The sequence below is a fragment of the Schistocerca cancellata genome, chromosome 5 (assembly GCF_023864275.1).
Source record: "Schistocerca cancellata isolate TAMUIC-IGC-003103 chromosome 5, iqSchCanc2.1, whole genome shotgun sequence".
Lineage (NCBI taxonomy): Eukaryota > Metazoa > Arthropoda > Insecta > Orthoptera > Acrididae > Schistocerca > Schistocerca cancellata.
This window is the reverse complement of record NC_064630.1, coordinates 128,190,405-128,203,071: the sequence shown is the minus strand read 5'-3', so window position 1 is coordinate 128,203,071 and position 12,667 is coordinate 128,190,405. Positions and strand designations below refer to the sequence as shown.

The following is a 12,667-nucleotide window of genomic DNA, read 5'->3' as shown; positions in this document are numbered from 1 at the left end:
ATGAGTGTAGTTTTTTAATGGGCAATTTTAGGCAATAGCAAGAGCTAGTACTGCACATAGCATTACTCTACCAGAAGCGGGACTGACAGGCATATTGTAAACTACCTATGGGTGGTAATCCTAGTTATAAATACGATTTCATTGCTCTGCTAGAAATAGGTTGTTTTTCAGAAGCAAATTTTACTTCAAAATCATGATTTGGTACATACACAATAGAAGACAATAGGATTTTGTTGATAGAAAATTTTTGTGAAGTACTACACACATCATTACTCTTCTAAAAAGTAGGACTGTCAGGCATGTTGTAAACTACCTCTTGGAGATAATCTTTGTTTTGAATCTGATTCTGTCGCTCTGCTGTTGTAATGGCTATTCTTCATAAGCAAATTGCATTCAAATCGGTATGATGTGTATGCTGTAGCTTTGACGTTAGTGACAGGAAGCAGTATTAGACACACCATTACTCTCCTTGAGAAGGAAGCTGATAAACTGTGTTACACATCTGACTCCATTGCTCTTCTGGAGTAATACCTCATTTCCAAATGAATATGTGATGTGTCCTTCATGCTAGTGCCACTAACAACATTTTTTACTTAAAAAACAGAGAAACCGACAGCTGCACATAACACAACTTGTAGGATACTACGCTGCATAATGACAGCTGACATGTGTGTTGTGGATGATCTTTGTTAATACTGACTCCAACAAACACTAAAGAGGTATTATATTGACATTTAAAGGCAAGAGCTTGTTACAGCGATACTCAATGCGTCGAAATTCTATATTCATATGGATAATGCCTAAATGTGGTGAGCAGGCGTAAACCACTCCATAGTAGATATTTCCGAATGTAACATCCATATACTACACTACTTACATTTCCCAGTTTGTCTACTGAGGGGAAGTCTCTGTTTGCCTTTAGTTTTTATACCTATAAACTAAGAGGAATAGATTGTTAGTAAAGATGACATAGTTATTGTATTAAAGCTTGGGAAGATTTTTTTCTCAATCCAGGACATTCTTCTCCATAATACAGACAAATACATATGTAATATTTGTTCATCATTAAGGACTATTCAATTAAACTGCAGGCAAAACTACAAATGTTCGATTTAGATGATGAATGTTGTAGAACCACTGGAGGATAACTATATACTGTGTGGGTCCTGATGTTTTATATGCAGAAGTGTAGTACACATTGCAACTGAACTGGTCAGCACATTTTTCCAACATATTGTAGGATGAGATACAGATAAATTTGCAATATGACTCATTTGTATCCATTTTGTAATATATGAATTAAGAGTAATATTTGCAGCTTAACTAAAATGATTTTCTATATTTATAAACAGCAAAATTAGTATAAGATAACTATTTTCATATACGTAATTTAATTCGAAATCGTAATCACATTTGAAAATTTCAGTGTCATACTGGATGTTTTTCTGAGTAATAAATTGATAATATTTGTGTAATAACGAATTAATCCTGCATAAAGTCCTTTGAACGTAAAAGATAGGTATTTTGTAAGATGACTAAGACTGTTTGTATCATATATGTTCTTCTTGGTTTTCACATGTATTATGAGGGAATTGAGTTGTGGTGTGTAGAAGCTGGGAGTTGATTACTGTCTGTAGTAAAATAGAAACTGAACTGTGAAGTACTGTAATGTGGAAATATGAAATGAGGAAAATGAAAATAATAATGGATGGAAGAAACAGAATCCTACAGTGTTGAAAAGTAACAAAGCCGATCATATCATCTAGATGTAAAAAAAAAAAAAAAAGAAAAAAGAAAAAAACAGAGAAAAAACTATTTTCAGCAATCCATGTTTTCAACAAGGTTCATTATCAATAAGTAGTTACAAGAACCAGTTGAGTAAAATATTGTGCTATTGTTCGCACTTCCTTCTCACACATAATGACAACAGTACACTGTAGTCAGAACATCGAAAAAGTGCACTTCCTTTCAAAATATAACTTTAAATAGTTTTCACATTAATAGTGCGGACAGTCATAGTAGCATACAGGATGAATAGGGGTTGAGAGATGAATAGAGGTTGAGGATGTGGTTGCCATTAGTGTGGATAATTTCTTTGCTGATGGAATAAGTATGAACAATAAATGATACGTATGTCAAAGTGTATGTTAGTTGATAATTGAACTATGTTAGATAGACCATGAATAGACAGTAACAAAAAGCATATCTGTACAAGTGCATCATATTACTTCCTCCAACGTATGTATCGTGATAAGAGAGCAATGAGAAAATCCTAGAAACAAGAGATGATATGTAGTTTTACCAACAAACACTCTTTAGTGTCGTTGCTAAGTTTCTTGAAACATGTAGAATAATTATATTTAACGAGCATTAATTTTGGTGGATTGGTAAACCACGTGGAAATCGAGTAAAGATACTTCTACACTATTTGGGGTTCAGCAACAAACTTACTGGGGTCGCAATCTTTTTAAGTTGCCCACTGAACTAAGATTGTGTAAGATCATGATACTAGGCATATTTATTTTCAGTTAAGAACCATGAACAGCTCCGTTTTCCCATACGTTTTTGCCACTGGTACAAAAAATATTTTTCAGCAATTCTACGCTAAATCCATTGCGTGGATAGCAAGATACATGAAAAATAATAAACTAGCATAAACTACTTTTAGCAAAGCGTGTTTTACGTGAAGGCATGATTTCTAACTCCAATCGAAACAGTCACTCAATTGAAACTTCCTGGCAGATTAAAACAGTGTGCCGGACCGAGACTCGAACTCGGGACCTTTGTCATTCGCGGGCAAGTGCTCTAGTCAGTCAATAAGTTAATAATTCCTGTGTGCGAGAAGAGTTGTCGAAAACGGTGCAGACAGTTTCACGTTTTGCAGTGTTTTGCTTTACTGCACAAAGATGAAGCACATCTTTCAAGCTACGATATGTCACTTTAATATCTCTAAAGTCCCCTAGATGGTGGGCACTACATTTGAGGAGCTGTGCACAACAGCGAGATGACAGTATTTTGAGTCGATATATTATTACCTCTGACGCACATCTGGCAAAACGACTGAAACGAAGAATTACAGCCATTCTTTCCACACAAATGGAACAGCATGGCTTTTAATGTTCTCTTCACCACACATTGTAAGGTGACATGTAGGTGTTACGAATCTGATTTTCTCATGTCACTACAGTCCCCGTATAGAAATTAGGATCCTCTCATAATGCGGTTTTATTTCGAAAGGTGTTTAAGTTAGTAGGCATAGTATTATAAAAATTAAAGGTTATTTTCGTCGTTGCTCTGGAGAGCTAAAATTCAGCCTCCATCTATATACTCGCCATTGCAAAACCATTCTCTTCGAGATAACACCAAATTTCCGCTTTCTGATTCTGAAAATACAATTACATTGTTGTCGTTAGCAGTTCCGTTTCTGTAATTATTTTCGAAATCAGTCAACTGGGTGAAGGGTACTTGGTACAGATTTTCTGTTAACAATATTGTGAAACATGTAATTGAAAATACTTAAAGACAACGCTTGCTTTGTATCCAGATGTGTATCTTGTTACTCGACTTAAGAAAATATGGCGTTGTATCGAACAGACTGTTAAAGAACTTACTTCGAGATTACTGCAACAGACCCTATATTCAAGATCGAAGTCACTGATGCTCAAATAGCATGTGAAGGAAGTGAACAATGCGCTAAATATTTAAAAATTTCTCTCTTCTGTGTGTAATACTGCTAAACGATATAGATCTCGAAATATTAAATCTACTTTTTACTCCGACTCTCTCTCTTATTCCTACGGCCTCTATGCGAGATATACGGATTAGCGTCTTGCTACGATTGGGAAACTGGGTGTTCTTTGGGTTTCCTTAATGTCCTTGTTAATATACATCGATTAAACTAATATCAATCCAGACTAATATGGAACTGCCATATCGAATGACTATATAAAATTATGCCTTAAAACCATTTTTTCATAACTGGGTACGATAAAATTTCTTATTTATTTCGCATTTCATATATCTACGTATAGAACTATCATAGGTAATAGCATTTAACAATATCTTGTAGGAAACAATGTGGGGAGGGATGCATCTAGCATGATAACATATGTTACAACGGTCGTAGTTTACTACTGCATGCGCAAACGATACGCAATTTTTTTTTAACAATTCCCTCATGATTGTTAATCATAAACAGGTTGCAACGATGAAACAGCTCATTGTATAGTTGTCATCGACAATGAACGAGAATTTTTTAGCACAGTCAATTTAACAATGAAAATGAATGAGTGCTGTACAGGAGAACTTTGTTAGCAGTATATTAATAACTTTTAATTTCTGGAAATATTCCCAAGAATTAGAGAGACACGTAATAAAAATTTTTCGAGTGTTTAATACAGTTTGAATTCTCCTCTGCTGTTGGCTGCTTAATGCTATTATAAGCAACGCTCTGTATCTTATCGAGTTCCTCTCCTCCCTCCGGCGAGTGATAATAGTAAATGTAGGCATTGCTGGCGTTTCCCAGTGGCTGCCTCGTCTTAACGGTCATAGAGCGAACACTCCCTACCTCTCTTTTTTCTAGCCGTTGCAGACCAGATATGATTTGCCTATTGCAACACATCGTATATTATCATGACCAGAGATGTTACAAAGGTGAGAGGTACCTGGCGAATAGCTTGGGGTTGTGGCACTGTCTCAGCCAGCCAACTACCAGCTACGTCACTCATGGATGGATACGTGTGGAATTCCGCCCTCTTACTTTCACTTTTTTAATTGAAGTGCGTATTTTTTCTATCCTTATCCAATAGCAGTGGTGGTGGTGGGACTATTGTTCACAGTGTACATTTAGCTTTGTGTTCTAAGTGTGAATACTCGGATTTTTCCATCTTTACTCATGAATCGTCAACGGGCAGTCGTATAATACCGTCACATGCTAATAATGCAGATAATGTAGACTTTCTACGTAGTTCTTGCAGTGTGTTATTTGTTTACCTCAGGTTGTGCGTTTATTTGCTAAGGTATCAAGCTATCTTAATTGTTCGATGTGTGATATTGGTATATTTTGTTAAAATAATGCACTGCCCTAATTGTTAAAAATGTAACACATCTTACATATATTTTGGAATGGAAACGTGGAAGTTTGGAGAACGTTGGTCACAGAACGCAATAAATTGTAAATTGTGCTGGCAGGTGATTGTACGATGGAATGCTTACAGAAAATGACATGACATAATTAATTTATAGCAGTCCAGCAGTGTCATAGTGACATTCTAAATTGTCGTTATCTCTTACACCATAAATTATGTTAATACTTAACTTCACTTTACAGAAGTAAATTAGACCAATTCAGCCATACCACAGTCACAGACTGTAGTATCAAATTGTCTTACAACATAAATTACATAATATTTATAGTCATTTCGCAGAATATGCCATGACATCATTAAAATATAGTAAATCAGCTGCGCTCCGGTCCCATATTGTAACGTTGAAGTGACTAATGTCATAAATTATACCCTTTAGGACGAAAGAAAACTATACACCACAAAGGAATGATCCGAATGGTACGGAAATCGGTGCATGTGATGTACAAATGCAGACAAACAAATGATTACAGTTTCATAATAAACTGGATATTTACTCAAGAGAAAGAGCTTCACAAGTTGAGCAAGCCAGTAACACGTTTGTCCACCTCTGGCTCTTATGAAAACTGTTATACGACTTGCCATCGATTGAGAGTTGTCGCCTGTACTCCTGAGGGGTATCGTGCCAAGTTCTGTCCAGTTGGCATCAAAATCTCGATCTGTTTGGTGGACTATGCCCAAATCCTCGAAACTTTCTCAGCTCGGCAGAGATACAGCGACCTTACTGGCCAGGGTACGCTTTGGCAAGCATGGAGACAAGCAGTACAAACATACACCATGTGCAGGAGGAAATTATCACCCTCAAATGTAAGTCCAGGGTTTGCCATGAAGGGCAAAAAATCGTGGTGCAGGATATCGTTGACCTGCCACCGTGTTGTAAAGGTGCCGCGGATGACAGCCAAAGGGATCCCGCTATGAAAGGAAATGGCACACCAAACCATCAGTCCTGGTTGTCAGATCGTATGGCAGGCGACAGTCACGCTGGTATCCCACTGTTGTCTAGGCATCCTCCAGACACGTCTGCTGGTTATCGGGGCTCAGTTTGAATAGGGACTCATCACTGAAGGCAATTCTACTCCAGTCAGTCAGATTACAGATTCCTCGTTGGGCATTTTGAAGTTACCGTGCAATAAAATAATTCACTGTGAGAGGTGTATAGTTCTGACATGTTTTTTTCTTTGTTCTTGAAGTTTCTGTAACTTATTTGTTTCATTACCAGGTAGCTTGAAAATTACTAAGGGGCAGAATTAGCCAAAAGCGAAAAACCATTGAAATGACGTGTTTATTTCACACATAAAAACAGCTCAGCAGGATTATTACGTCCCTGAAGTCAGAAATATTGTTAATATATATTGTCATTTTGCAGACTGTGCCATGATGTCATTAAGTTATAGCAGTTCAGCCGTAACCCACTCACAGACTGTAATGTCAAAGTAATTTACCTTGTCAGTTATGGTAATATTTACCGCCATTTTTTTATGTCAGGTAACACTGCTGCTGATGGTTCTCTCACAGCATACACACCTCGAATGATGAAATTCGAAAGGGGGAGGTCAAACTGGGTTCCTGTTGGTCTTGAGAGGAAAATTGGGGAGGGGTTTTCTGCTATTTTTAGCTCACGCAAATGGCCTACATATTCATCAGTGCCTGAACTGGCACAGTGATTCGGCGGTCATGCAAGGATCTCCAACAATTACCTGAGATGCAAGGATTCACCAGATTAGGGGGGGGGAGAAGGTGGGAGATGTTCCCTGTAGTCTTGAAGTGGACCCTAGACCATAGTAATGGAGATGTGCACCACTGCTTAACTGTCCAGTCCATAGCACATGATATTAGACGAATGTGAAATTCAAGATATGTGAAGAAGCACTGGTTGGAACAACACATCCCAGTTTCAAATTTTTCGTCACATTCGCGGTCTTGAGTGATAAATCCATCCCACCAACTGAGTTGTGCCTGCGATATATACAAGAGCCAATACACTAATACGCTTCTTCGTGGTCACTTGTGTTCATGAAACATGTGTCATATCTGTTAACTGAAGACCTTGGCTATAAACAACGCTAAGAAACAAGCTGTTTCGAGAAAGTGCACAGTAAAATTTCAAAAACATCTCATAAACAAGGTATTTCAATTACAGTCGATGTGAGTTTTTTTCAAATAAGTTCATTGCTTTTTAAATATATCTACTGTAACGACATACCTTTAAAATTGCTACTTCTACCAAAAAATTTTCCCTTCAAAACCGGTCAATGTACTTCATACTGTCTACTTACAAACTGAGTGCACTTAACATGGGTTGTCATTGACCTCACACTGCTTACTTGCTGGACAAATTAACGTAGCATTACTGTAAAACCACTCAAAAATACAAATTTAAAATGTCCAAATTCAGTATTAGATGCCAAGACGTGTATTAACGATTTTTGTAGTATGAAGTACAACACCCTCAAAAACTAAGCATGGTTCAGCACAATTTACATTGAAACTTCCTGGCAGATTAAAACTGTGTGCCCGACCGAGACTCGAACTCGGGACCTTTGCCTTTCGCGGGCAAGCGCTCTACCATCTGAGCTACCGAAGCACGACTCACGACCGGTACTCACAGCTTTACTTCTGCCAGTATCCGTCTCCTACCTTCCAAACTTTACAGAAGCTCTCCTGCGAACCTTGCAGGACTAGCACTCCTGACAGAAAGGATACTGCGGAGACATGGCTTAGCCACAGCCTGGGGGATGTTTCCAGAATGAGATTTTCACTCTGCAGCGGAGTGTGCGCTGATACGAAACTTCCTGGCAGATTAAAACTGTGTGCCCGACCGAGACTCGAACTCGGGACCTTTGCCTTTCGCGGGCAAGCGCTCTACCAACTGAGCTACCGAAGCACGACTCAGGACCGGTACTCACAGCTTTACTTCTGCCAGTATCCGTCTCGTACCTTCCAAACTTTACAGAAGCTCTCCTGCGAACCTTGCAGAACTAGCACTCCTGAAAGAAAGGATACTGCGGAGACATGGCTTAGCCACAGCCTGGGGGATGTTTCCAGAATGAGATTTTCACTCTGCAGCGGAGTGTGCGCTGATATGAAACTTCCTGGCAGATTAAAACTGTGTGCCCGACCGAGACTCGAACTCGGGACCTTTGCCTTTCGCGGGCATGTGCTCTACCAACTGAGCTACCGAAGCACGACTCACGCCCGGTACTCACAGCTTTACTTCTGCCAGTACCTCGTCTCCTACCTTCCAAACTTTACAGAAGCTCTCCTGCGAACCTTTCAGAACTAGCACTCCTGAAAGAAAGGATATTGCGGAGACATGGCTTAGCCACAGTCTGTGGGATGTTTCCAGAATGAGATTTTCACTCTGCAGCGGAGTGTGCGCTGATATGAAACTTCCTGGCAGATTAAAACTGTGTGCCCGACCGAGACTCGAACTCGGGACCTTTGCCTTTCGCGGGCATGTGCTCTACCAACTGAGCTACCGAAGCACGACTCACGCCCGGTACTCACAGCTTTACTTCTGCCAGTACCTCGTCTCCTACCTTCCAAACTTTACAGAAGCTCTCCTGCGAACCTTGCAGAACTAGCACTCCTGAAAGAAAGGATATTGCGGAGACATGGCTTAGCCACAGCCTGTGGGATGTTTCCAGAATGAGATTTTCACTCTGCAGCGGAGTGTGCGCTGATATGAAACTTCCTGGCAGATTAAAACTGTGTGCCCGACCGAGACTCGAACTCGGGACCTTTGCCTTTCGCGGGCATGTGCTCTACCAACTGAGCTACCGAAGCACGACTCACGCCCGGTACTCACAGCTTTACTTCTGCCAGTACCTCGTCTCCTACCTTCCAAACTTTACAGAAGCTCTCCTGCGAACCTTGCAGAACTAGCACTCCTGAAAGAAAGGATATTGCGGAGACATGGCTTAGCCACAGCCTGTGGGATGTTTCCAGAATGAGATTTTCACTCTGCAGCGGAGTGTGCGCTGATATGAAATTTCCTGGCAGATTAAAACTGTGTGCCCGACCGAGACTCGAACTCGGGACCTTTGCCTTTCGCGGGCAAGTGCTCTACCATCTGAGCTACCGAAGCACGACTCACGCCCGGTACTCACAGCTTTACTTCTGCCAGTACCTCGTCTCCTACCTTCCAAACTTTACAGAAGCTCTCCTGCGAACCTTGCAGAACTAGCACTCCTGAAAGAAAGGATACTGCGGAGACATGGCTTAGCCACAGCCTAGGGGATGTTTCCAGAATGAGATTTTCACTCTGCAGCGGAGTGTGCGCTGATATGAAACTTCCTGGCAGATTAAAACTGTGTGCCCGACCGAGACTCGAACTCGGGAACTTTGCCTTTCGCGGGCAAGTGCTCTACCATCTGAGCTACCGAAGCACGACTCACGCCCGGTACTCACAGCTTTACTTCTGCCAGTACCTCGTCTCCTACCTTCCAAACTTTACAGAAGCTCTCCTGCGAACCTTGCAGAACTAGCACTCCTGAAAGAAAGGATATTGCGGAGACATGGCTTAGCCACAGCCTGTGGGATGTTTCCAGAATGAGATTTTCACTCTGCAGCGGAGTGTGCGCTGATATGAAACTTCCTGGCAGATTAAAACTGTGTGCCCGACCGAGACTCGAACTCGGGACCTTTGCCTTTCGCGGGCATGTGCTCTACCAACTGAGCTACCGAAGCACGACTCACGCCCGGTACTCACAGCTTTACTTCTGCCAGTACCTCGTCTCCTACCTTCCAAACTTTACAGAAGCTCTCCTGCGAACCTTGCAGAACTAGCACTCCTGAAAGAAAGGATATTGCGGAGACATGGCTTAGCCACAGTCTGTGGGATGTTTCCAGAATGAGATTTTCACTCTGCAGCGGAGTGTGCGCTGATATGAAACTTCCTGGCAGATTAAAACTGTGTGCCCGACCGAGACTCGAACTCGGGACCTTTGCCTTTCGCGGGCATGTGCTCTACCAACTGAGCTACCGAAGCACGACTCACGCCCGGTACTCACAGCTTTACTTCTGCCAGTACCTCGTCTCCTACCTTCCAAACTTTACAGAAGCTCTCCTGCGAACCTTGCAGAACTAGCACTCCTGAAAGAAAGGATATTGCGGAGACATGGCTTAGCCACAGCCTGTGGGATGTTTCCAGAATGAGATTTTCACTCTGCAGCGGAGTGTGCGCTGATATGAAACTTCCTGGCAGATTAAAACTGTGTGCCCGACCGAGACTCGAACTCGGGAACTTTGCCTTTCGCGGGCATGTGCTCTACCAACTGAGCTACCGAAGCACGACTCACGCCCGGTACTCACAGCTTTACTTCTGCCAGTACCTCGTCTCCTACCTTCCAAACTTTACAGAAGCTCTCCTGCGAACCTTGCAGAACTAGCACTCCTGAAAGAAAGGATATTGCGGAGACATGGCTTAGCCACAGCCTGTGGGATGTTTCCAGAATGAGATTTTCACTCTGCAGCGGAGTGTGCGCTGATAGGAAACTTCCTGGCAGATTAAAACTGTGTGCCCGACCGAGACTCGAACTCGGGACCTTTGCCTTTCGCGGGCATGTGCTCTACCAACTGAGCTACCGAAGCACGACTCACGCCCGGTACTCACAGCTTTACTTCTGCCAGTACCTCGTCTCCTACCTTCCAAACTTTACAGAAGCTCTCCTGCGAACCTTGCAGAACTAGCACTCCTGAAAGAAAGGATATTGCGGAGACATGGCTTAGCCACAGCCTGGGGGATGTTTCCAGAATGAGATTTTCACTCTGCAGCGGAGTGTGCGCTGATATGAAATTTCCTGGCACATTAAAACTGTGTGCCCGACCGAGACTCGAACTCGGGACCTTTGCCTTTCGCGGGCAAGTGCTCTACCATCTGAGCTACCGAAGCACGACTCACGCCCGGTACTCACAGCTTTACTTCTGCCAGTACCTCGTCTCCTACCTTCCAAACTTTACAGAAGCTCTCCTGCGAACCTTGCAGAACTAGCACTCCTGAAAGAAAGGATACTGCGGAGACATGGCTTAGCCACAGCCTGGGGGATGTTTCCAGAATGAGATTTTCACTCTGCAGCGGAGTGTGCGCTGATATGAAACTTCCTGGCAAATTAAAACTGTGTGCCCGACCGAGTCTCGAACTCGGGACCTTTGCCTTTTGCGGGCATGTGCTCTACCAACTGAGCTACCGAAGCACGACTCACGCCCGGTACTCACAGCTTTACTTCTGCCAGTACCTCGTCTCCTACCTTCCAAACTTTACAGAAGCTCTCCTGCGAACCTTGCAGAACTAGCACTCCTGAAAGAAAGGATATTGCGGAGACATGGCTTAGCCACAGCCTGGGGGATGTTTCCGGAATGAGATTTTCACTCTGCAGCGGAGTGTGCGCTGATATGAAACTTCCTGGCAGATTAAAACTGTGTGCCCGACCGAGACTCGAACTCGGGACCTTTGCCTTTCGCGGGCATGTGCTCTACCAACTGAGCTACCGAAGCACGACTCACGCCCGGTACTCACAGCTTTACTTCTGCCAGTACCTCGTCTCCTACCTTCCAAACTTTACAGAAGCTCTCCTGCGAACCTTGCAGAACTAGCACTCCTGAAAGAAAGGATATTGCGGAGACATGGCTTAGCCACAGCCTGGGGGATGTTTCCAGAATGAGATTTTCACTCTGCAGCGGAGTGTGCGCTGATATGAAATTTCCTGGCAGATTAAAACTGTGTGCCCGACCGAGACTCGAACTCGGGACCTTTGCCTTTCGCGGGCAAGTGCTCTACCATCTGAGCTACCGAAGCACGACTCACGCCCGATACTCACAGCTTTACTTCTGCCAGTACCTCGTCTCCTACCTTCCAAACTTTACAGAAGCTCTCCTGCGAACCTTGCAGAACTAGCACTCCTGAAAGAAAGGATACTGCGGAGACATGGCTTAGCCACAGCCTGGGGGATGTTTCCAGAATGAGATTTTCACTCTGCAGCGGAGTGTGCGCTGATAGGAAACTTCCTGGCAGATTAAAACTGTGTGCCCGACCGAGACTCGAACTCGGGACCTTTGCCTTTCGCGGGCAAGTGCTCTACCATCTGAGCTACCGAAGCACGACTCACTCCCGGTACTCACAGCTTTACTTCTGCCAGTACCTCGTCTCCTACCTTCCAAACTTTACAGAAGCTCTCCTGCGAACCTTGCAGAACTAGCACTCCTGAAAGAAAGGATATTGCGGAGACATGGCTTAGCCACAGCCTGTGGGATGTTTCCAGAATGAGATTTTCACTCTGCAGCGGAGTGTGCGCTGATATGAAACTTCCTGGCAGATTAAAACTGTGTGCCCGACCGAGTCTCGAACTCGGGACCTTCGCCTTTTGCGGGCATGTGCTCTACCAACTGAGCTACCGAAGCACGACTCACGCCCGGTACTCACAGCTTTACTTCTGCCAGTACCTCGTCTCCTACCTTCCAAACTTTACAGAAGCTCTCCTGCGAACCTTGCAGAACTAGCACTCCTGAAAGAAAGGATATTGCGG

General features: G+C 43.0%; 1 protein-coding gene and 1 non-coding gene across 2 annotated transcripts in view; one reads left to right on the top strand and one right to left on the bottom strand.

Annotated features, from left to right (window-relative positions):
- LOC126188392 (odorant receptor 82a-like) overlaps positions 1–12,667 on the top strand; it is a 163,259-nt gene that overhangs the window by 80,439 nt on the left and 70,153 nt on the right. The gene's annotated exons all lie outside the window — the stretch shown is intronic.
- Positions 7,955–8,029, bottom strand: Trnas-cga (transfer RNA serine (anticodon CGA)). Its single transcript has one exon. It is a non-coding gene; the product is annotated as a tRNA-Ser (tRNA).